Source organism: Phalangium opilio, unplaced genomic scaffold (assembly GCF_054372755.1).
Source record: "Phalangium opilio isolate 3A_F unplaced genomic scaffold, DU_Popi_V2 ptg000209l_1, whole genome shotgun sequence".
Classification (NCBI taxonomy): domain Eukaryota; kingdom Metazoa; phylum Arthropoda; class Arachnida; order Opiliones; family Phalangiidae; genus Phalangium; species Phalangium opilio.
Window position 1 is genome coordinate 11,940,222 of NW_028324217.1, and position 21,673 is coordinate 11,961,894.

The 21,673-nt window shown below is 40.4% G+C and overlaps 3 non-coding genes and 54 pseudogenes across 3 annotated transcripts; 56 read left to right on the forward strand and 1 right to left on the reverse strand.

Moving 5' to 3' along the window:
• Positions 1-78: 78 nt before the first annotated feature.
• On the forward strand, positions 79-197 carry LOC149619516 (5S ribosomal RNA; annotated as a pseudogene).
• A 136-nt stretch (positions 198-333) lies between these two features.
• Positions 334-452, forward strand: LOC149619517 (5S ribosomal RNA; annotated as a pseudogene).
• A 137-nt stretch (positions 453-589) lies between these two features.
• Positions 590-692, forward strand: LOC149619518 (5S ribosomal RNA; annotated as a pseudogene).
• A 122-nt stretch (positions 693-814) lies between these two features.
• LOC149619519 (5S ribosomal RNA) lies at positions 815-933 on the forward strand (annotated as a pseudogene).
• Positions 934-1,070: 137 nt separating this feature from the next.
• On the forward strand, positions 1,071-1,189 carry LOC149619520 (5S ribosomal RNA; annotated as a pseudogene).
• Positions 1,190-1,326: 137 nt separating this feature from the next.
• LOC149619521 (5S ribosomal RNA) lies at positions 1,327-1,429 on the forward strand (annotated as a pseudogene).
• Positions 1,430-1,565: 136 nt separating this feature from the next.
• LOC149619522 (5S ribosomal RNA) lies at positions 1,566-1,684 on the forward strand (annotated as a pseudogene).
• Positions 1,685-1,802: 118 nt separating this feature from the next.
• On the forward strand, positions 1,803-1,921 carry LOC149619523 (5S ribosomal RNA; annotated as a pseudogene).
• A 136-nt stretch (positions 1,922-2,057) lies between these two features.
• LOC149619524 (5S ribosomal RNA) lies at positions 2,058-2,176 on the forward strand (annotated as a pseudogene).
• A 137-nt stretch (positions 2,177-2,313) lies between these two features.
• Positions 2,314-2,432, forward strand: LOC149619525 (5S ribosomal RNA; annotated as a pseudogene).
• Positions 2,433-2,790: 358 nt separating this feature from the next.
• On the forward strand, positions 2,791-2,909 carry LOC149619526 (5S ribosomal RNA; annotated as a pseudogene).
• Positions 2,910-3,044: 135 nt separating this feature from the next.
• Positions 3,045-3,163, forward strand: LOC149619527 (5S ribosomal RNA; annotated as a pseudogene).
• A 137-nt stretch (positions 3,164-3,300) lies between these two features.
• On the forward strand, positions 3,301-3,419 carry LOC149619528 (5S ribosomal RNA; annotated as a pseudogene).
• Positions 3,420-3,556: 137 nt separating this feature from the next.
• Positions 3,557-3,659, forward strand: LOC149619529 (5S ribosomal RNA; annotated as a pseudogene).
• Positions 3,660-3,777: 118 nt separating this feature from the next.
• Positions 3,778-3,896, forward strand: LOC149619530 (5S ribosomal RNA; annotated as a pseudogene).
• A 136-nt stretch (positions 3,897-4,032) lies between these two features.
• On the forward strand, positions 4,033-4,135 carry LOC149619531 (5S ribosomal RNA; annotated as a pseudogene).
• A 122-nt stretch (positions 4,136-4,257) lies between these two features.
• LOC149619532 (5S ribosomal RNA) lies at positions 4,258-4,376 on the forward strand (annotated as a pseudogene).
• A 136-nt stretch (positions 4,377-4,512) lies between these two features.
• LOC149619533 (5S ribosomal RNA) lies at positions 4,513-4,631 on the forward strand (annotated as a pseudogene).
• Positions 4,632-4,768: 137 nt separating this feature from the next.
• LOC149619534 (5S ribosomal RNA) lies at positions 4,769-4,887 on the forward strand (annotated as a pseudogene).
• Positions 4,888-5,023: 136 nt separating this feature from the next.
• On the forward strand, positions 5,024-5,142 carry LOC149619535 (5S ribosomal RNA; annotated as a pseudogene).
• Positions 5,143-5,279: 137 nt separating this feature from the next.
• Positions 5,280-5,398, forward strand: LOC149619536 (5S ribosomal RNA; annotated as a pseudogene).
• Positions 5,399-5,534: 136 nt separating this feature from the next.
• LOC149619537 (5S ribosomal RNA) lies at positions 5,535-5,637 on the forward strand (annotated as a pseudogene).
• A 122-nt stretch (positions 5,638-5,759) lies between these two features.
• LOC149619538 (5S ribosomal RNA) lies at positions 5,760-5,878 on the forward strand (annotated as a pseudogene).
• Positions 5,879-6,015: 137 nt separating this feature from the next.
• On the forward strand, positions 6,016-6,118 carry LOC149619539 (5S ribosomal RNA; annotated as a pseudogene).
• Positions 6,119-6,254: 136 nt separating this feature from the next.
• LOC149619540 (5S ribosomal RNA) lies at positions 6,255-6,373 on the forward strand (annotated as a pseudogene).
• A 118-nt stretch (positions 6,374-6,491) lies between these two features.
• Positions 6,492-6,610, forward strand: LOC149619541 (5S ribosomal RNA; annotated as a pseudogene).
• Positions 6,611-6,746: 136 nt separating this feature from the next.
• LOC149619542 (5S ribosomal RNA) lies at positions 6,747-6,849 on the forward strand (annotated as a pseudogene).
• A 122-nt stretch (positions 6,850-6,971) lies between these two features.
• LOC149619543 (5S ribosomal RNA) lies at positions 6,972-7,090 on the forward strand (annotated as a pseudogene).
• A 136-nt stretch (positions 7,091-7,226) lies between these two features.
• Positions 7,227-7,329, forward strand: LOC149619544 (5S ribosomal RNA; annotated as a pseudogene).
• Positions 7,330-7,466: 137 nt separating this feature from the next.
• Positions 7,467-7,585, forward strand: LOC149619545 (5S ribosomal RNA; annotated as a pseudogene).
• A 122-nt stretch (positions 7,586-7,707) lies between these two features.
• On the forward strand, positions 7,708-7,826 carry LOC149619546 (5S ribosomal RNA; annotated as a pseudogene).
• A 136-nt stretch (positions 7,827-7,962) lies between these two features.
• LOC149619547 (5S ribosomal RNA) lies at positions 7,963-8,081 on the forward strand (annotated as a pseudogene).
• A 136-nt stretch (positions 8,082-8,217) lies between these two features.
• Positions 8,218-8,320, forward strand: LOC149619548 (5S ribosomal RNA; annotated as a pseudogene).
• Positions 8,321-8,457: 137 nt separating this feature from the next.
• Positions 8,458-8,576, forward strand: LOC149619549 (5S ribosomal RNA; annotated as a pseudogene).
• Positions 8,577-8,953: 377 nt separating this feature from the next.
• On the forward strand, positions 8,954-9,072 carry LOC149619550 (5S ribosomal RNA; annotated as a pseudogene).
• A 146-nt stretch (positions 9,073-9,218) lies between these two features.
• Positions 9,219-9,321, forward strand: LOC149619551 (5S ribosomal RNA; annotated as a pseudogene).
• A 137-nt stretch (positions 9,322-9,458) lies between these two features.
• LOC149619552 (5S ribosomal RNA) lies at positions 9,459-9,577 on the forward strand (annotated as a pseudogene).
• A 122-nt stretch (positions 9,578-9,699) lies between these two features.
• On the forward strand, positions 9,700-9,818 carry LOC149619553 (5S ribosomal RNA; annotated as a pseudogene).
• A 136-nt stretch (positions 9,819-9,954) lies between these two features.
• On the forward strand, positions 9,955-10,073 carry LOC149619554 (5S ribosomal RNA; annotated as a pseudogene).
• A 137-nt stretch (positions 10,074-10,210) lies between these two features.
• LOC149619555 (5S ribosomal RNA) lies at positions 10,211-10,313 on the forward strand (annotated as a pseudogene).
• Positions 10,314-10,450: 137 nt separating this feature from the next.
• On the forward strand, positions 10,451-10,569 carry LOC149619556 (5S ribosomal RNA; annotated as a pseudogene).
• Positions 10,570-10,689: 120 nt separating this feature from the next.
• Positions 10,690-10,808, forward strand: LOC149619557 (5S ribosomal RNA; annotated as a pseudogene).
• A 136-nt stretch (positions 10,809-10,944) lies between these two features.
• LOC149619558 (5S ribosomal RNA) lies at positions 10,945-11,047 on the forward strand (annotated as a pseudogene).
• Positions 11,048-11,184: 137 nt separating this feature from the next.
• Positions 11,185-11,303, forward strand: LOC149619559 (5S ribosomal RNA; annotated as a pseudogene).
• Positions 11,304-11,449: 146 nt separating this feature from the next.
• Positions 11,450-11,552, forward strand: LOC149619560 (5S ribosomal RNA; annotated as a pseudogene).
• A 137-nt stretch (positions 11,553-11,689) lies between these two features.
• LOC149619561 (5S ribosomal RNA) lies at positions 11,690-11,808 on the forward strand (annotated as a pseudogene).
• Positions 11,809-11,945: 137 nt separating this feature from the next.
• Positions 11,946-12,064, forward strand: LOC149619562 (5S ribosomal RNA; annotated as a pseudogene).
• Positions 12,065-12,201: 137 nt separating this feature from the next.
• On the forward strand, positions 12,202-12,304 carry LOC149619563 (5S ribosomal RNA; annotated as a pseudogene).
• Positions 12,305-12,441: 137 nt separating this feature from the next.
• Positions 12,442-12,560, forward strand: LOC149619564 (5S ribosomal RNA; annotated as a pseudogene).
• A 120-nt stretch (positions 12,561-12,680) lies between these two features.
• LOC149619565 (5S ribosomal RNA) lies at positions 12,681-12,799 on the forward strand (annotated as a pseudogene).
• A 136-nt stretch (positions 12,800-12,935) lies between these two features.
• LOC149619566 (5S ribosomal RNA) lies at positions 12,936-13,038 on the forward strand (annotated as a pseudogene).
• Positions 13,039-13,175: 137 nt separating this feature from the next.
• LOC149619567 (5S ribosomal RNA) lies at positions 13,176-13,294 on the forward strand (annotated as a pseudogene).
• Positions 13,295-13,440: 146 nt separating this feature from the next.
• Positions 13,441-13,543, forward strand: LOC149619568 (5S ribosomal RNA; annotated as a pseudogene).
• A 137-nt stretch (positions 13,544-13,680) lies between these two features.
• Positions 13,681-13,799, forward strand: LOC149619569 (5S ribosomal RNA; annotated as a pseudogene).
• Positions 13,800-13,936: 137 nt separating this feature from the next.
• On the forward strand, positions 13,937-14,055 carry LOC149619570 (5S ribosomal RNA). Its single transcript, XR_016375701.1, has one exon. It is a non-coding gene; the product is annotated as a 5S ribosomal RNA (ribosomal RNA).
• A 428-nt stretch (positions 14,056-14,483) lies between these two features.
• On the reverse strand, positions 14,484-14,556 carry TRNAS-GCU (transfer RNA serine (anticodon GCU)). Its single transcript has one exon. It is a non-coding gene; the product is annotated as a tRNA-Ser (tRNA).
• Positions 14,557-18,601: 4,045 nt separating this feature from the next.
• Positions 18,602-18,674, forward strand: TRNAT-GGU (transfer RNA threonine (anticodon GGU)). The gene has a single exon. It is a non-coding gene; the product is annotated as a tRNA-Thr (tRNA).
• Positions 18,675-21,673: the final 2,999 nt, after the last annotated feature.

Here is a 21,673-nt window from a genome sequence, read left to right on the forward strand (position 1 = left end):
AAACAAACATATCTTCTTTTTGTTATTGTTTTATAAAGATGAAGGTTAATTAAATTCAAATTATTAACTAGCACTGTCGGCAACGGCCATATCACGCTGAATACACCGGTTCTCGTCCGATCACCGAAGTTAAGCAGCGTCGAGCGCAGTCAGTACTTGGGAGGGAGACCACTTAGGAACACTGCATGCCGTTGGCTTTTTCACTTTTTTTCCTCTTTTAAATTCCTATAGATATGAAAAAAGCAAACATATTTTCTTTTTGTTATTGTTTTAAAAAGATGAAGGTTAATTTGTCTCACTTACTTTAAATTCGAATTATTAACTAGCACTCTCGGCAACGGCCATATCACGCTGAAAACACCGGTTCTCGTCCGATCACCGAAGTTAAGCAGCGTCGAGCGCAGTCAGTACTTGGGAGGGAGGCCACTTAGGAACACTGCATGCCGTTAGCTTTTTCACTTTTTATTTGTCTTTTAAATTCCAATAGATATGAAAAAAGCAAACATATTTTCTTTTTGTTATTGTTTTAAAAAGATGAAGGTTAATTTGTCTCACTTAATTTAAATTCGAATTATTAACTAGCACTTTCGGCAACGGCCATATCACGCTGAAAACACCGGTTCTCGTCCGATCACCGAAGTTAATCAGCGTCGAGCGCAGTCAGTACTTTTGAACACTGCGTGCCGTTGGCTTTTTCCTTTTTGTTTCCTCTTTTAATTTTCACCAGATATGAAAAAAGCAAATATATCTTCTTTTTGTTATTGTTTTATAAAGATGAAGGTTAATTAAATTCAAATTATTAACTAGCACTGTCGGCAACGGCCATATCACGCTGAATACACCGGTTCTCGTCCGATCACCGAAGTTAAGCAGCGTCGAGCGCAGTCAGTACTTGGTAGGGAGGCCACTTAGGAATACTGCTTGCAGTTAGCTTTTTCACTTTTTTTTCCTCTTTTAAATTCCTAGAGATATGAAAAAAGCAAACACATTTTCTTTTTGTTATTGTTTTAAAAAGATGAAGGTTAATTTGTCTCACTTAATTTAAATTCGAATTATTAACTAGCACTTTCGGCAACGGCCATATCACGCTGAAAACCACTGTTCTCGTCCGATCACCGAAGTTAAGCAGCGTCGAGCGCAGTCAGTACTTGGGAGGGAGGCCACTTAGGAACACTGCATGCCGTTAGCTTTTTCACTTTTTATTTGTCTTTTAAATTCCAATAGATATGAAAAAAGCAAACATATTTTCTTTTTGTTATTGTTTTAAAAAGATGAAGGTTAATTTGTCTCACTTAATTTAAATTCGAATTATTAACTAGCACTCTCGGCAACGACCATGTCACGCTGAAAACACCGGTTCTCGTCCGATCACCGAAGTTAAGCAGCGTCGAGCGCAGTCAGTACTAGGGAACACTGCGTGCCGTTGGCTTTTTCCTTTTTGTTTCCTCTTTTAAATTCCACCAGATATGAAAAAAGCAAACATTTTTCTTTTTGTTATTGTTTTAAAAAGATGAAGGTTAATTTGTCTCACTTAATTTAAATTCGAATTTTTAGCTAGCGCTCTCGGCAACGGCCATATCACGCTGAAAACACTGGTTCTCGTCCGATCACCGAAGTTAAGCAGCGTCGAGCGCAGTCAGTACTTGGGAGGGAGACCACTTAGGAACACTGCATGCCGTTGGCTTTTTCACTTTTGTTTCCTCTTAAATTCCACCAGATATGAAAAACAAACATATCTTCTTTTTGTTATTGTTTTATAAAGATGAAGGTTAATTAAATTCAAATTATTAACTAGCACTGTCGGCAACGGCCATATCACGCTGAATACACCGGTTCTCGTCCGATCACCGAAGTTAAGCAGCGTCGAGCGCAGTCAGTACTTGGGAGGGAGACCACTTAGGAACACTGCATGCCGTTGGCTTTTTCACTTTTTTTCCTCTTTTAAATTCCTATAGATATGAAAAAAGCAAACATATTTTCTTTTTGTTATTGTTTTAAAAAGATGAAGGTTAATTTGTCTCACTTACTTTAAATTCGAATTATTAACTAGCACTCTCGGCAACGGCCATATCACGCTGAAAACACCGGTTCTCGTCCGATCACCGAAGTTAAGCAGCGTCGAGCGCAGTCAGTACTTGGGAGGGAGGCCACTTAGGAACACTGCATGCCGTTAGCTTTTTCACTTTTTATTTGTCTTTTAAATTCCAATAGATATGAAAAAAGCAAACATATTTTCTTTTTGTTATTGTTTTAAAAAGATGAAGGTTAATTTGTCTCACTTAATTTAAATTCGAATTATTAACTAGCACTTTCGGCAACGGCCATATCACGCTGAAAACACCGGTTCTCGTCCGATCACCGAAGTTAATCAGCGTCGAGCGCAGTCAGTACTTGGGAAGGAGGCCACTTAGGAACACTGCATGCCGTTAGCTTTTTCACTTTTTATTTGTCTTTTAAATTCCAATAGATATGAAAAAAGCAAACATATTTTCTTTTTGTTATTGTTTTAAAAAGATGAAGGTTAATTTGTCTCACTTAATTTAAATTCGAATTATTAACTAGCACTCTCGGCAACGACCATGTCACGCTGAAAACACCGGTTCTCGACCGATCACCGAAGTTAAGCAGCGTCGAGCGCAGTCAGTACTAGGGAACACTGCGTGCCGTTGGATTTTTCACTTTTGTTTCCTCTTAAATTCCACCAGATATGAAAAACAAACATATCTTCTTTTTGTTATTGTTTTATAAAGATGAAGGTTAATTAAATTCAAATTATTAACTAGCACTGTCGGCAACGGCCATATCACGCTGAATACACCGGTTCTCGTCCGATCACCGAAGTTAAGCAGCGTCGAGCGCAGTCAGTACTTGGGAGGTAGACCACTTAGGAACACTGCATGCCGTTGGCTTTTTCACTTTTTTCCTCTTTTAAATTCCTATAGATATGAAAAAAGCAAACATATTTTCTTTTTGTTATTGTTTTAAAAAGATGAAGGTTAATTTGTCTCACTTACTTTAAATTCGAATTATTAACTAGCACTCTCGGCAACGGCCATATCACGCTGAAAACACCGGTTCTCGTCCGATCACCGAAGTTAATCAGCGTCGAGCGCAGTCAGTACTTGGGAGGGAGGCCACTTAGGAACACTGCATGCCGTTAGCTTTTTCACTTTTTATTTGTCTTTTAAATTCCAATAGATATGAAAAAAGCAAACATATTTTCTTTTTGTTATTGTTTTAAAAAGATGAAGGTTAATTTGTCTCACTTACTTTAAATTCGAATTATTAACTAGCACTCTCGGCAACGGCCATATCACGCTGAAAACACCGGTTCTCGTCCGATCACCGAAGTTAATCAGCGTCGAGCGCAGTCAGTACTTGGGAAGGAGGCCACTTAGGAACACTGCATGCCGTTAGCTTTTTCACTTTTTATTTGTCTTTTAAATTCCAATAGATATGAAAAAAGCAAACATATTTTCTTTTTGTTATTGTTTTAAAAAGATGAAGGTTAATTTGTCTCACTTAATTTAAATTCGAATTATTAACTAGCACTCTCGGCAACGACCATGTCACGCTGAAAACACCGGTTCTCGTCCGATCACCGAAGTTAAGCAGCGTCGAGCGCAGTCAGTACTAGGGAACACTGCGTGCCGTTGGCTTTTTCACTTTTGTTTCCTCTTAAATTCCACCAGATATGAAAAACAAACATATCTTCTTTTTGTTATTGTTTTATAAAGATGAAGGTTAATTAAATTCAAATTATTAACTAGCACTGTCGGCAACGGCCATATCACGCTGAATACACCGGTTCTCGTCCGATCACCGAAGTTAAGCAGCGTCGAGCGCAGTCAGTACTTGGGAGGGAGACCACTTAGGAACACTGCATGCCGTTGGCTTTTTCACTTTTTTTCCTCTTTTAAATTCCTATAGATATGAAAAAAGCAAACATATTTTCTTTTTGTTATTGTTTTAAAATGATGAAGGTTAATTTGTCTCACTTACTTTAAATTCGAATTATTAACTAGCACTCTCGGCAACGGCCATATCACGCTGAAAACACCGGTTCTCGTCCGATCACCGAAGTTAATCAGCGTCGAGCGCAGTCAGTACTTTTGAACACTGCGTGCCGTTGGCTTTTTCCTTTTTGTTTCCTCTTTTAAATTCCACCAGATATGAAAAAAGCAAATATATCTTCTTTTTGTTATTGTTTTATAAAGATGAAGGTTAATTAAATTCAAATTATTAACTGGCACTGTCGGCAACGGCCATATCACGCTGAATACACCGGTTCTCGTCCGATCACCGAAGTTAAGCAGCGTCGAGCGCAGTCAGTACTTGGGAGGGAGAACACTTAGGAACACTGCATGCCGTTGGCTTTTTCACTTTTTTTCCTCTTTTTAATTCCTATAGATATGAAAAAAGCAAACATATTTTCTTTATGTTATTGTTTTAAAAAGATGAAGGTTAATTTGTCTCACTTACTTTAAATTCGAATTATTAACTAGCACTCTCGGCAACGGCCATATCACGCTGAATACACCGGTTCTCGTCCGATCACCGAAGTTAAGCAGCGTCGAGCGCAGTCAGTACTTGGTAGGGAGGCCACTTAGGAACACTGCTTGCCGTTAGCTTTTTCACTTTTTTTTCCTCTTTTAAATTCCTAGAGATATGAAAAAAGCAAACACATTTTCTTTTTGTTATTGTTTTAAAAAGATGAAGGTTAATTTGTCTCACTTAATTTAAATTCGAATTATTAACTAGCACTTTCGGCAACGGCCATATCACGCTGAAAACCACGGTTCTCGTCCGATCACCGAAGTTAAGCAGCGTCGAGCGCAGTCAGTACTTGGGAGGGAGACCACTTAGGAACACTGCATGCCGTTGGCTTTTTCACTTTTTTTCCTCTTTTAAATTCCTATAGATATGAAAAAAGCAAACATATTTTCTTTTTGTTATTGTTTTAAAAAGATGAAGGTTAATTTGTCTCACTTACTTCAAATTCGAATTATTCACTAGCACTCTCGGCAACGGCCATATCACGCTGAAAACACCGGTTCTCGTCCGATCACCGAAGTTAATCAGCGTCGAGCGCAGTCAGTACTTGGGAGGGAGGCCACTTAGGAACACTGCATGCCGTTAGCTTTTTCACTTTTTATTTGTCTTTTAAATTCCAATAGATATGAAAAAAGCAAACATATTTTCTTTTTGTTATTGTTTTAAAAAGATGAAGGTTAATTTGTCTCACTTACTTTAAATTCGAATTATTAACTAGCACTCTCGGGAACGGCCATATCACGCTGAAAACACCGGTTCTCGTCCGATCACCGAAGTTAATCAGCGTCGAGCGCAGTCAGTACTTGGGAGGGAGGCCACTTAGGAACACTGCATGCCGTTAGCTTTTTCACTTTTTATTTGTCTTTTAAATTCCTATAGATATGAAAAAACAAACATATTTTCTTTTTGTTATTGTTTTAAAAAGATGAAGGTTAATTTGTCTCACTTACTTTAAATTCGAATTATTAACTAGCACTCTCGGCAACGGCCATATCACGCTGAAAACACCGGTTCTCGTCCGATCACCGAAGTTAATCAGCGTCGAGCGCAGTCAGTACTTTTGAACACTGCGTGCCGTTGGCTTTTTCCTTTTTGTTTCCTCTTTTAATTTTCACCAGATATGAAAAAAGCAAATATATCTTCTTTTTGTTATTGTTTTATAAAGATGAAGGTTAATTAAATTCAAATTATTAACTAGCACTGTCGGCAACGGCCATATCACGCTGAATACACCGGTTCTCGTCCGATCACCGAAGTTAAGCAGCGTCGAGCGCAGTCAGTACTTGTGAGGGAGGCCACTTAGGAACACTGCTTGCCGTTAGCTTTTTCACTTTTTTTTCCTCTTTTAAATTCCTAGAGATATGAAAAAAGCAAACACATTTTCTTTTTGTTATTGTTTTAAAAAGATGAAGGTTAATTTGTCTCACTTAATTTAAATTCGAATTATTAACTAGCACTATCGGCAACGACCATGTCACGCTGAAAACACCGGTTCTCGTCCGATCACCGAAGTTAAGCAGCGTCGAGCGCAGTCAGTACTAGGGAACACTGCGTGCCGTTGGCTTTTTCCTTTTTGTTTCCTCTTTTAAATTCCACCAGATATGAAAAAAGCAAACATTTTTCTTTTTGTTATTGTTTTAAAAAGATGAAGGTTAATTTGTCTCACTTAATTTAAATTCGAATTATTAGCTAGCGCTCTCGGCAACGGCCATATAACGCTGAAAACACTGGTTCTCGTCCGATCACCGTACTTAAGCAGCGTCGAGCGCAGTCAGTACTTGGGAGGGAGACCACTTAGGAACACTGCATGCCGTTGGCTTTTTCACTTTTGTTTCCTCTTAAATTCCACCAGATATGAAAAACAAACATATCTTCTTTTTGTTATTGTTTTATAAAGATGAAGGTTAATTAAATTCAAATTATTAACTAGCACTGTCGGCAACGGCCATATCACGCTGAATACACCGGTTCTCGTCCGATCACCGAAGTTAAGCAGCGTCGAGCGCAGTCAGTACTTGGGAGGGAGACCACTTAGGAACACTGCATGCCGTTGGCTTTTTCACTTTTTTTCCTCTTTTAAATTCCTATAGATATGAAAAAAGCAAACATATTTTCTTTTTGTTATTGTTTTAAAAAGATGAAGGTTAATTTGTCTCACTTAATTTAAATTCGAATTATTAGCTAGCGCTCTCGGCAACGGCCATATCTTGCTGAAAACACTGGTTCTCGTCCGATCACCGAAGTTAAGCAGCGTCGAGCGCAGTCAGTACTTTTGAACACTGCGTGCCGTTGGCTTTTTCCTCTTTGTTTCCTCTTTTAATTTTCACCAGATATGAAAAAAGCAAATATATCTTCTTTTTGTTATTGTTTTATAAAGATGAAGGTTAATTAAATTCAAATTATTAACTAGCACTGTCGGCAACGGCCATATCGAGCTGAATACACCGGTTCTCGTCCGATCACCGAAGTTAAACAGCGTCGAGCGCAGTCAGTACTTGGGAGGGAGACCACTTAGGAACACTGCGTACCGTTAGCTTTCTCAATTTTTTTCCTCTTTTAAATTCCACCAGATATGAAAAAAGCAAACATATTTTCTTTTTGTTATTGTTTTAAAAAGATGAAGGTTAATTTGTCTCACTTAATTTAAATTCGAATTATAAAGTAGCACTCTCGGCAACGACCATATCACGCTGAAAACACCGGTTCTCGTCCGATCACCGAAGTTAAGCAGCGTCGAGCGCAGTCAGTACTTGGGAAAACTGCGTGCCGTTGGCTTTTTCCTTTTTGTTTCCTCTTTTAAATTCCACCAGATATGAAAAAAGCAAACACATCTTCATTTTATTATTGTTTTATAAAGATGAAGGTTAATTTGTCTCACTTACTTTAAATTCGAATTATTAAGTAGCACTCTCGGCAACGGCGATATCACGCTGAAAACACCGGTTCTCGTCCGATCACCGAAGGTAAGCAGCGTCGAGCGCAGTCAGTACTTGGGAGGGAGACCACTTAGGAACACTGCGTGCCGTTGGCTTTTTCCTTTTTGTTTCCTCTTTTAATTTTCACCAGATAAGAAAAAAGCAAACATATCTTCTTTTTGTTATTGTTTTATAAAGATGAAGGTTAATTAAATTCAAATTATTAACTAGCACTGTCGGCAACGGCCATATCACGCTGAATACACCAGTTCTCGTCCGAGCACCGAAGTTAAGCAGCGTCGAGCGCAGTCAGTACTTGGGAGGGAGACCACTTAGGAACACTGCGTACCGTTAGCTTTCTCAATTTTTTTCCTCTTTTAAATTCCACCAGATATGAAAAAAGCAAACATATTTTCTTTTTGTTATTGTTTTAAAAAGATGAAGGTTAATTTGTCTCACTTAATTCAAATTCGAATTATTAACTAGCACTCTTGGCAACGGCCATATCACGCTGAAAACATCGCTTCTCGTCCGATCGCCGAAGTTAAGCAGCGTCGAGCGCAGTCAGTACTTGGGAGGGAGACCACTAAGGAACACTGCGTACCGTTAGCTTTCTCAATTTTTTTCCTCTTTTAAATTCCAATAGATATAAAAAAAGCAAACATATTTTCTTTTTGTTATTGTTTTAAATAGATAAAGGTTAGTTTGTCTCACTTAATTTAAATTCGAATTATTAACTAGCACTCTCGGCAACGGCCATATCTTGCTGAAAACACCGGTTCTCGTCCGATCACCGAAGTTAAGCAGCGTCGAGCGCAGTCAGTACTTGGGAACACAGCGTGCCGTTGGCTTTTTCCTTTTTGTTTCCTCTTTTAAATTCCACCAGATATGAAAAAAGCAAACATATTTTCTTTTTGTTATTGTTTTAAAAAGATGAAGGTTAATTTGTATCACTTAATTCAAATTCGAATTATTAACTGGCACTCTCGGCAACGGCCATATCACGCTGAAAACATCGCTTCTCGTCCGATCACCGAAGATAAGCAGCGTCGAGCGCAGTCAGTACTTGGGAGGGAGGCCACTTAGGAACACTGCATGCCGTTAGCTTTTTCACTTTTTTTTTGTCTTTTAAATTCCAATATATATGAAAAAAGCAAACATATTTTCTTTTTGTTATTGTTTTAAAAATATGAAGGTTAATTTGTCTCACTTAATTTCAATTCGAATTATAAACTAGCACTCTCGGCAACGACCATATCACGCTGAAAACACCGGTACTCGTCCGATAACCGAAGTTAAGCAGCGTCGAGCGCAGTCAGTACTTGGGAACACTGCGTGCCGTTAGCTTTTTCCTTTTTGTTTCCTCTTTTAAATTCCACCAGATATGAAAAAAGCAAACATATCTTCATTTTATTATTGTTTTATAATGATGAAGGTTAATTTGTCTCACTTACTTTAAATTCGAATTATTAAGTAGCACTCTCGGCAACGGCGATATCATGCTGAAAACACCGGTTCTCGTCCGATCACCGAAGTTAAGCAGCGTCGAGCGCAGTCAGTACTTGGGAGGGAGACCACTAAGGAACACTGCGTACCGTTAGCTTTTTCAATTTTTTTTCCTCTTTTAAATTCCAATAGATATGAAAAAAGCAAACATATTTTCTTTTTGTTATTGTTTTAAATAGATGAAGGTTACTTTGTTTCACTTAATTCACTTAATTCAAATTCGAATTATTAACTAGCACTCTCGGCAACGACCATATCACACTGAAAACACCGGTTCTCGTCCGATCACCGAAGTTAAGCAGCGTCGAGCGCAGTCAGTACTTGGGAAAACTGCGTGCCGTTGGCTTTTTCCTTTTTGTTTCCTCTTTTAAATTCCACCAGATATGAAAAAAGCAAACATATCTTCATTTTATTATTGTTTTATAAAGATGAAGGTTAATTTGTCTCACTTACTTTAAATTCGAATTATTAAGTAGCACTCTCGGCAACGGCGATATCACGCTGAAAACACCGGTTCTCGTCCGATCACAGAAGTTAAGCAGCGTCGAGCGCAGTCAGTACTTGGGAGGGAGACCACTTAGGAACACTGCGTGCCGTTGGCTTTTTCCTTTTTGTTTCCTCTTTTAATTTTCACCAGATATGAAAAAAGCAAACATATCTACTTTTTGTTATTGTTTTATAAAGATGAAGGTTAATTAAATTCAAATTATTAACTAGCACTGTCGGCAACGGCCATATCACGCTGAATACACCGGTTCTCGTCCGATCACCGAAGTTAAGCAGCGTCGAGCGCAGTCAGTACTTGGGAGGGAGACCACTTAGGAACACTGCGTACCGTTAGCTTTCTCAATTTTTTTCCTCTTTTAAATTCCACCAGATATGAAAAAAGCAAACATATTTTCTTTTTGTTATTGTTTTAAAAAGATGAAGGTTAATTTGTCTCACTTAATTCAAATTCGAATTATTAACTAGCACTCTTGGCAACGGCCATATCACGCTGAAAACATCGCTTCTCGTCCGATCGCCGAAGTTAAGCAGCGTCGAGCGCAGTCAGTACTTGGGAGGGAGGCCACTTAGGAACACTGCATGCCGTTAGCTTTTTCACTTTTTTTTTGTCTTTTAAATTCCAATATATATGAAAAAAGCAAACATATTTTCTTTTTGTTATTGTTTTAAAAAGATGAAGGTTAATTTGTCTCACTTAATTTAAATTCGAATTATAAACTAGCACTCTCGGCAACGACCATATCACGCTGAAAACACCGGTTCTCGTCCGATCACCGAAGTTAAGCAGCGTCGAGCGCAGTCAGTACTTGGGAAAACTGCGTGCCGTTGGCTTTTTCCTTTTTGTTTCCTCTTTTAAATTCCACCAGATGTGAAAAAAGCAAACATATCTTCATTTTATTATTGTTTTATAAAGATGAAGGTTAATTTGTCTCACTTACTTTAAATTCGAATTATTAAGTAGCACTCTCGGCAACGGTGATATCACGCTTAAAACACCGGTTCTCGTCCGATCACCGAAGTTAAGCAGCGTCGAGCGCAGTCAGTACTTGGGAGAGAGACCACTTAGGAACACTGCGTGCCGTTGGCTTTTTCCTTTTTGTTTCCTCTTTTAATTTTCACCAGATATGAAAATAGCAAACATCTTCTTTTTGTTATTGTTTTATAAAGATGAGGGTTAATTAAATTCAAATTATTAACTAGCACTGTCGGCAACGGCTATATCACGCTGCATACACCGGTTCTCGTCCGATCACCGAAGTTAAGCAGCGTCGAGCGCAGTCAGTACTTGGGAGTTAGACCACTTAGGAACACTGCGTACCGTTAGCTTTCTCAATTTTTTTCCTATTTTAAATTCCACCAGATATGAAAAAAGCAAACATATTTTCTTTTTGTTATTGTTTTAAAAAGATGAAGGTTAATTTGTCTCACTTAATTCAAATTCGAATTATTAACTAGCACTCTCGGCAACGGCCATATCACGCTGAAAACACCGGTTCTCGTCCGATCACCGAAGTTAAGCAGCGTCGAGCGCAGTCAGTACTTGGGAACACAGCGTGCCGTTGGCTTTTTCCTTTTTGTTTCCTCTTTTAAATTCCACCAGATATGAAAAAAGCAAACATATTTTCTTTTTGTTATTGTTTTAAAAAGATGAAGGTTAATTTGTATAGCTTAATTCAAATTCGAATTATTAACTGGCACTCTCGGCAACGGCCATATCACGCTGAAAACATCGCTTCTCGTCCGATCACCGAAGATAAGCAGCGTCGAGCGCAGTCAGTACTTGGGAGGGAGACCACTAAGGAACACTGCGTACCGTTAGCTTTTTCAATTTTTTTTCCTCTTTTAAATTCCAATAGATATGAAAAAAGCAAACATATTTTCTTTTTGTTATTGTTTTAAATAGATGAAGGTTACTTTGTTTCACTTAATTCACTTAATCTAAATTCGAATTATTAACTAGCACTCTCGGCAACGACCATATCACGCTGAAAACACCGGTTCTCGTCCGATAACCGAAGTTAAGCAGCGTCGAGCGCAGTCAGTACTTGGGAACACTGCGTGCCGTTGGCTTTTTCCTTTTTGTTTCCTCTTTTAAATTCCACCAGATATGAAAAAAGCAAACATATCTTCATTTTATTATTGTTTTATAAAGATGAAGGTTAATTTGTCTCACTTACTTTAAATTCGAATTATTAAGTAGCACTCTCGGCAACGGCGATATCACGCTGAAAACACCGGTTCTCGTCCGATCACCGAAGTTAAGGAGCGTCGAGCGCAGTCAGTACTTGGGAGAGAGACCACTTAGGTACACTGCGTACCGTTAGCTTTTTCAATTGTTTTTCCTCTTTTAAATTCCAATAGATATGAAAAAAGCAAACATATTTTCTTTTTGTTATTGTTTTAAAAAGATGAAGGTTAATTTGTCTCACTTAATTCAAATTCGAATTATTAACTAGCACTCTTGGCAACGGCCATATCACGCTGAAAACATCGCTTCTCGTCCGATCGCCGAAGTTAAGCAGCGTCGAGCGCAGTCAGTACTTGGGAGGGAGGCCACTTAGGAACACTGCATGCCGTTAGCTTTTTCACTTTTTTTTTGTCTTTTAAATTCCAATATATATGAAAAAAGCAAACATATTTTCTTTTTGTTATTGTTTTAAAAAGATGAAGGTTAATTTGTCTCACTTAATTTAAATTCGAATTATAAACTAGCACTCTCGGCAACGACCATATCACGCTGAAAACACCGGTTCTCGTCCGATCACCGAAGTTAAGCAGCGTCGAGCGCAGTCAGTACTTGGGAAAACTGCGTGCCGTTGGCTTTTTCCTTTTTGTTTCCTCTTTTAAATTCCACCAGATGTGAAAAAAGCAAACATATCTTCATTTTATTATTGTTTTATAAAGATGAAGGTTAATTTGTCTCACTTACTTTAAATTCGAATTATTAAGTAGCACTCTCGGCAACGGTGATATCACGCTTAAAACACCGGTTCTCGTCCGATCACCGAAGTTAAGCAGCGTCGAGCGCAGTCAGTACTTGGGAGAGAGACCACTTAGGAACACTGCGTGCCGTTGGCTTTTTCCTTTTTGTTTCCTCTTTTAATTTTCACCAGATATGAAAAAAGCAAACATCTTCTTTTTGTTATTGTTTTATAAAGATGAGGGTTAATTAAATTCAAATTATTAACTAGCACTGTCGGAAACGGCTATATCACGCTGCATACACCGGTTCTCGTCCGATCACCGAAGTTAAGCAGCGTCGAGCGCAGTCAGTACTTGGGAGTTAGACCACTTAGGAACACTGCGTACCGTTAGCTTTCTCAATTTTTTTCCTATTTTAAATTCCACCAGATATGAAAAAAGCAAACATATTTTCTTTTTGTTATTGTTTTAAAAAGATGAAGGTTAATTTGTCTCACTTAATTCAAATTCGAATTATTAACTAGCACTCTCGGCAACGGCCATATCACGCTGAAAACACCGGTTCTCGTCCGATCACCGAAGTTAAGCAGCGTCGAGCGCAGTCAGTACTTGGGAACACAGCGTGCCGTTGGCTTTTTCCTTTTTGTTTCCTCTTTTAAATTCCACCAGATATGAAAAAAGCAAACATATTTTCTTTTTGTTATTGTTTTAAAAAGATGAAGGTTAATTTGTATAGCTTAATTCAAATTCGAATTATTAACTGGCACTCTCGGCAACGGCCATATCACGCTGAAAACATCGCTTCTCGTCCGATCACCGAAGATAAGCAGCGTCGAGCGCAGTCAGTACTTGGGAGGGAGACCACTAAGGAACACTGCGTACCGTTAGCTTTTTCAATTTTTTTTCCTCTTTTAAATTCCAATAGATATGAAAAAAGCAAACATATTTTCTTTTTGTTATTGTTTTAAATAGATGAAGGTTACTTTGTTTCACTTAATTCACTTAATCTAAATTCGAATTATTAACTAGCACTCTCGGCAACGACCATATCACGCTGAAAACACCGGTTCTCGTCCGATAACCGAAGTTAAGCAGCGTCGAGCGCAGTCAGTACTTGGGAACACTGCGTGCCGTTGGCTTTTTCCTTTTTGTTTCCTCTTTTAAATTCCACCAGATATGAAAAAAGCAAACATATCTTCATTTTATTATTGTTTTATAAAGATGAAGGTTAATTTGTCTCACTTACTTTAAATTCGAATTATTAAGTAGCACTCTCGGCAACGGCGATATCACGCTGAAAACACCGGTTCTCGTCCGATCACCGAAGTTAAGGAGCGTCGAGCGCAGTCAGTACTTGGGAGAGAGACCACTTAGGTACACTGCGTACCGTTAGCTTTTTCAATTGTTTTTCCTCTTTTAAATTCCAATAGATATGAAAAAAGCAAACATATTTTCTTTTTGTTATTGTTTTAAATAGATGAAGGTTACTTTGACTCTCTTAATTTAAATTCGAATTATTAACTAGCGCTCTCGGTAACGGCCATATCACGCTGAAAACACCGGTTCTCGTCCGATCACCGAAGTTAAGCAGCGTCGAGCGCAGTCAGTACTTGGGAGGGAGACCACTTAGGAACACTGCGTACCGTTAGCTTTTTCAACAACCAACCTTTCGGTTAACAGCCGAACGCGCTAACCATTGCGCCACGGAAGCCCAAAAATTAAATGGTCGTCAGGTATTGTGGAAAAACTCTGACTTTTTACATCACATCTGAGACCTCACAACACTGCTCCCGGGTGGGCTCGAACCACCAACCTTTTGAATAACAGCTGAGCGCGCTAACCATTGCGCCACGGAAGCTCAGAAATTAAATGGTTGTCAGGTATTGTGGAAAAGTTATGACTTTTCACGCTACATCTGAGACCCCACAACACCTCTCTTGGGTGGGCCCGAACAACCAACCTTTCGGTTAACAGCCGAACGCGCTAACCATTGCGCCACGGAAGCCCAAAAATTAAATGGTCGTCAGGTATTCTGGAAAAACTTTGACTTTTTACGTTACATCTGAGACCCCACAACATCTCTCCCGGGTGGGCTCGAACCACCAAGCTTTCGGTTAGCAGCTGAACGCGCTAACCATTGCGCTACGGAAGCCCAAAAGTTAAACGTTCGTCAGGTATTGTGGAAAAACTCTGACACAGACAAAACGGAATATATCATATTCTCCAACAACAGCAACGACAAAAACACTTACGAAAAGGTTACTATTAATAGTCGTATTCTTAAACGAGTCACAAATTATAAATACTTGGGGATTTGGCTAAATGAAAACTTAAAATGGAATATTCAAGTCGACATGGTATGTAAGGGACTAGCTAAAGCCTGTGGACTAATACATCACTGCAAAAACTTAGTCCCGAGAGCTACACTATTTGAAATTTACTACTCCTTATTCTACTCAGCCCTTACATACGGGATATCCATCTGGGGTTGGACTACTAATCATAACATTAAGAGAATAAAAATTATCCAAAAACGCACCATAAGAAATATTTATAATGTTCCTTTCCTTGCTCATACGGAACCTCTCTTCGAAAAGTCTCGTCTGTTAAAAATAAGCGAAGTAGTAAACTTTGTAACATTAACATTATTATATAGAGATTTATTAACGAATTCCTTCTTTACGATCAGAGCTAAGAAAATCGTTTATACTAGGTCTAAAGATACACTTAGTGTAAGCAAGTGTAACACCTCGAAAAAATTAAATTCCGTATTTTATATGGGTCCGATGTTATTTAACACCCTTCCCCAAGAAATACGAGATTTCGATAATATTAAACTATTCAAATTCAAACTAAAAGAACTTATATTATTAAAACTGATAAGAATTTAAATTGGGACTCCTAGATAATAAACCCTTTATGATAATAACCCTCTTCAATTTGGATTAGCTGTTTAAGATTCAATTAATCGAAATAATATAATAGGCTCAACTTTTTTGATTTTTTGATTTAAACTTTGTTTTTATTATTAACTTTGTTTTTAAATTAATTTATTTATTAATTTATTATCAGTTTTAACTACTAGAATTTTATTATTTGTTTTGTTATAAAAATCTATGCGAAGCAGGGCTAAAAAGTCGCTAGTTGACTTAGGCCCTTATGAAACGAATCTAATGTAAACATGAAATAGATAAACTTTTTACGTCACATCTGAGACCTCACAACACAGTTCCTGGTTGGGCTCGAACCACCAACCTTTCGGTTAACAGCCGAACGCGCTAACCATTGCGCCACGGAAGCCAAAAAATTAAATGGTCGTCAGGTATTGTGGAAAAACTCTGACATTTTACGTTACATCTGAGACCTCACAAAACCACTCCCGGATAGGCTCGAACCACCAACCTATTAGTTAACAGCCGAACGCGCTAACCATTGCGCCACGGAAGCCCAAAAATTAAATGGTCGTCAGGTATTGTGGAAAAACTTTGGCTTTTTACGTTACATTTGAGATCCCACAAAACCGCTCCCGGGTGGGCTCGAACCACCAACCTTTTGAATAACAGCTGAGCGCGCTAACCATTGCGCCACGGAAGCTCAGAAATTAAATGGTTGTCAGGTATTGTGGAAAAGTTATGACTTTTCACGCTACATCTGAGACCACACAACACCTATCCCGGGTGGGCTAGAACCACCAACCTTTCGGTTAACAGCCGAACGCGCTAACCATTGAGCCACGGAAGCTCTGAACTTAAATGGTTGTCAGGTATTGTGGAAAAGTTATGACTTTTCACGCTACATCTGAGACCCCACAACACCTCTTCCGGGTGGGCTCGAACCACCAACCTTTCGGTTAACAGCTGAACGCGCTAACCATTGCGTCAAGGAAGCCTAAAAATGAAATGTTCGTCAGGTATTGTGGAAAAACTTTGGCTTTTTACGTTACATCTGAGACCCCACAACACCTCTCCCGGGTGGGCTCGAACCACCAACCTTTCGGTTAACAGCCGAACGCGCTAACCACTGCGCCACGGAAGCCCAAAAATTAAATGGTCGTCAGGTATTGTGGAAAAACTCTGACTTTTACGTCACATCTGAGACCTCACAACACTCCCCCCGGGTGGGCTCGAACCACCAACCTTTTGAATAACAGCTGAGCGCGCTAACCATTGCGCCACGAAAGCTCAGAAATTAAATGGTTGTCAGGTATTGTGAAAAAGTTATGACTTTTCACGCTACATCTGAGACCACACAACACCTCTCCCGGGTGGGCTCGAACCACCAACCTTTCGGTTAACAGCCGATCGCGCTAACCATTGAGCCACGGAAGCCCGGAAATTAAATGATTGTCAGGTATTGAGGAAAAGTTATGACTTTTCACGCTACATCTGAGACCCCACAACACCTCTCCCGGGTGGGCTCGAACCACCAACCTTTCGGTTAACAGCCGAACGCGCTAACCATTGCGCCACGGAAGCCCAAAAATTAAATGGTCTTCAGGTATTGTGGAAAAACTTTGGCTTTTTCCGTTAAGGCTCGTTTACATGTGCGCGAGAAATGAAAAAAGTCGAAGCGTAAAGCTGAGAGATGAGGCGTATTGGGGTTTGCACTCCCTAGGCGTACCGTTTATAAACAAGCGAGAACTTTTCAAGTCGCGCTTGTTGCTCAGAGATGAAGCGGGTGTTCCGAATAAGCTCCGATCTGCCGTGGTAGATTTTTCAGCTCATGCTTGCTTGTCGCAAAGAGTCACGTGATTTTCCAAGCCAATAATAGCCAATGACGGAATTTCGTTTGATATATTTGTGTTTGTTTATCTCGCGAAATAGGCCTAGGCACCACCATTGAGAATGTCTTTAAATGAAAGAAAAGAACAAGATAAAAGGTTTGAAATATTTGTAATCAAATTGCCTCATTCTTTTAAGCTAGACAATTAAAACAACATTATTCTCAAGCCCAAGTAGAGAATAAATATATAAATTATATCAAATAAGGTTAATCCAAAAGGCGAAAATGGCCTTCTTTGTTTCTATATCTCCATATAGGATGTACCTACCAACGACGTTCCATTCTATTTTTGTTATAAATATCGAATGTTTTTCAAAAGCAATAGTTTCTTTTTAACCAGAAGAAAACTAACGACAGTCGACGCCATTTTAGTTGTTTACTTCCGACTGAAAGGCAACTCTGCAATCTAGGCTCATGCTACCGCCCAGCTGGTATGTAAACAAAGGAGCGGGTGGAGCAGCGGGAACAAACGCTTTTGGCAGACGCGATTTTTTTTAGACGCGAGAAGAAGATTCGACTTTCAACTTCAACTTTCCGCTTTGAGCTTAATTCTCTCGAACATGTAAACGAGCCTTTAACCGAAAGGTTGGTGTTTCGAGCCCATCCAGGAGAGGTGTTGTGAGGTCTCAGATGTAGCCTAAAAAGTCAAAACTTTTCCACAATACGTAACAACCACATAATATCTGAGCTTCCGCGGCTCAATGGTTACCGCGTTCGGCTGTTAACCAATAGGTTGGTGGTTCGAGCCCACCCGGGAGCGGTTTTGTGGGATCTCAAATGTAACGGAAAAACCCAAAGTTTTTCCACAATACCTGACGACCATTTAATTTTTGGGCTTCCGTGGCGCAATGGTTAGCGCGTTCGGCTGTTAACCGAAAGGTTGGTGGTTCGAGCCCACCCGTGAGAGGTGTTGTGGGGTCTCAGATGTAGCGTGAAAAGTCATAACTTTTCCTCAATACCTGACAACCATTTAATTTCCGAGCTTCCGTGGCTCAATGGTTAGCGCGATCGGCTGTTAACCGAAAGGTTGGTGGTTCGAGCCCACCCGGGAGAGGTGTTGTGTGGTCTCAGATGTAGCGTGAAAAGTCATAACTTTTTCACAATACCTGACAACCATTTAATTTCTGAGCTTCCGTGGCGCAATGGTTAGCGCGCTCAGCTGTTATTCAAAAGGTTGGTGGTTCGAGCCCACCCGGGAGCAGTGTGGTGAGGTCTCAGATGTGACGTAAAGGTCAGAGTTTTTCCACAATACCTGACGACCATTTAATTTTTACGTGGCGCAGTGGTTAGCGCGTTCGGTTGTTAACCGAAAGGTTGGTGGTTCGAACCCACCCGGGAGAGGTGTTGTGGGGTCTCAGATGTAACGTAAAAAGCCAAAGTTTTTCCACAATACCTGACGAACATTTAATTTTTGGGCTTCCGTGGCGCATTGGTTAGCGCGTTCAGCTGGTAACCGAAAGGTTGTTGGTTCGAGCCCACCCGGAAGAGGTGTTGTGGGGTCTCAGATGTAGCGTGAAAAGTCATAACTTTTCCACAATACCTGACAACCATTTAAGTTCCGAGCTTCCGTGGCTCAATGGTTAGCGCGTTCGGCTGTTAACCGAAAGGTTGGTGGTTCGAGCCCACCCGGGAGAGGTGTTGTGGTCTCAGATGTAGCGTGAAAAGTCATAACTTTTCCACAATACCTGACAACCATTTAATTTCTGAGCTTCCGTGGCGCAATGGTTAGCGCGCTCAGCTGTTATTCAAAAGGTTGGTGGTTCGAGCCCACCCGGGAGCGGTTTTGTGGGATCTCAAATGTAACGTAAAAAGCCAAAGTTTTTCCACAATACCTGACGACCATTTAATTTTTAGGCTTCCGTGGCGCAATGGTTAGCGCGTTCGGCTGTTAACTAATAGGTTGGTGGTTCGAGCAGGGAGGAGAGACTTGAGAGGGAGTGTTAAAGTGAATAGGCGCGTTCGTTCGCTTTCCTGGCTAAACTCGTCTCTATCTGGCGCTGACTCGGGGACTCATCGCGGTGTCCGCGCGCATGCGTCAAATTTAAAAACCGGCTTTGAACTAGAAGGGGAAGGTCGTGTTTGCATTTCTGCCATGGTTAACTATAAGAAGTGTTGTTTTATAATTGTTCAAGTAACCCTAAGTATTTAACAAGACCCGACATGGTAAATATCGTTTTCAAACCATTTCCCAAACCAAAAACAAAGCTTGAAATTTATTGAAAGTGAATAGAAGCTCGTAGAAATCGGTCTTCCACAAGCTAATATCCATCTTTTACATTTTTCTATCTGGGTTTTTGGCTTTGGAAACGCGTGGAAGGATATTCCTTTGATATATTTTTCAACGAATACCTTGAATCATTCCTACAACCGTTACAAAAACAATTTGGCATTTTATTAAGCCTCGGTTTCCTCCCAACAGACGTTGATTGTTGGTTGAACAGAGTGAGTGGGGCAGCAGTCGATGGAAGCGGAAGCTGGCGCTGGCGGCCATGGCCAACTTAGGAGTTGATCTAAGTTGGCCGTGTGGCGGCAGATAGAATTTTTAAATTCTCCCTGCTGGCGGTAGTAAACGACGTCACTCGCGCCTGCGCGTTGGCTAAAATTGAGGAACGGAGATAAAAATTCCTACCCCCCACTTTCTTTCCTATTTGCCACTGTATGACGGTTTTTTCAGCATAACATCAAAACTCCCTCTAACGTTCCTTACTCCCTGGTTCGAGCCTATTCGGGAGTGGTTTTGTGAGGTCTCTGATGTAACGTAAAATGTCAGAGTTTTTCCACAATACCTGACGACCATTTAATTTTTTGGCTTCCGTGGCGCAATGGTTAGCGCGTTCGGCTGTTAACCGAAAGGTTGGTGGTTCGAGCCCAACCAGGAACTGTGTTGTGAGGTCTCAGATGTGACGTAAAAAGTCAGAGTTTTTCCACAATACCTGACGAACGTTTAATTTTTGGGCTTCCGTGACTCAATGGTTAGCGCGTTCGGCTGGTAACCGAAAGGTTGGTGGTTCGAGCCCACCCGGGAGAGGTGTTGTGAAGTCTCAGATGTAACGTGAAAAGTCATAACTTTTCCACAATACCTGACAACCATTTAATTTCTGAGCTTCCGTGGCCCAATGGTTAGCGCGTTCAGCTGGTAACCGAAAGGTTGGTGGTTCGCGCCCATCTTGGAGCAGTTTTGTGAGGTCTCAGATGTGACGTAAAAATTCAGAGTTTTTCCACATTACCTGACGAACATTTAATTTTTGGGCTTCCGTGGCGCAATGGTTTGCGCGTTCAGCTGTTAACCGAAAGGTTGGTGTTTCGAGCCCATCCAGGAGAGGTGTTGTGGTGTCTCAGATGTAGCGTAAAAAGTCAAAACTTTTCCACAATACGTAACAATAATTTAATTTCTGAGCTTCCGTGGCGCAATGGTTAGCGCGTTCACCTGTTAACCGAAAGGTTGGTGGTTCGAGCCCACCCGGAAGAGGTGTAATGGGGTCTCAGATGTAGCGTGAAAAGTCATATCCTTTCCACAATACCTGACAACCATTTAACTTCTGAGCTTCCGTGACTCAATGGTTAGCGCGTTCGGCTGTTAACTAATAGGTTGGTGGTTCGAGTCTATCCGGGAGCGGTGTTGTGAGGTCTCAGATGTAACGTAAAATGTCAGAGTTTTTCCACAATACCTGACGAACATTTAATTTTTGGGCTTCCGTGGGGCAATGGTTAGCGCGTTCAGCTGTTAACCGAAAGGTTTGTGTTTCGAGCCCATCCAGGAGAGGTGTTGTGGTGTCTCAGATGTAGCGTAAAAAGTCAAAACTTTTCCACAATACGTAACAACCATTTAATATCTGAGCTTCCGTGGCTCAATGGTTAGCGCGTTCGGCTGGTAACCGAAAGGTTGGTGGTTCGAGCCCAACCGGCAACTGTGTTGTGAGGTCTCAGATGTGACGTAAAAAGTCAGAGTTTTTCCACAATACCTGACGAGCATTTAATTTTTGGGCTTCCGTGGCGCAATGGTTTGCGCGTTCGGCTGTTAACTAATAGGTTGGTGGTTCGAGTCTATCCGGGAGCGGTGTTGTGAGGTCTCAGATGTAACGTAAAATGTCAGAGTTTTTCCACAATACCTGACGAACATTTAATTTTTGGGCTTCCGTGGCGCAATGGTTAGCGCGTTCACCTGTTAACCGAAAGGTTGGTGGTTCGAGCCCACCTGGGAGAGGTGTAATGGGGGTCTCAGATGTAGCGTGAAAAGTCATTACTTTTCCACAATACCTGACAACCATTTAATTTCTGAGCTTCCGTGGCCCAATGGTTAGCGCGTTCAGCTGGTAACCGAAAGGTTGGTGGTTCGCGCCCATCTTGGAGCAGTTTTGTGAGGTCTCAGATGTGACGTAAAAATTCAGAGTTTTTCCACATTACCTGACGAACATTTAATTTTTGGGCTTCCGTGGCGCAATGGTTTGCGCGTTCAGCTGTTAACCGAAAGGTTGGTGTTTCGAGCC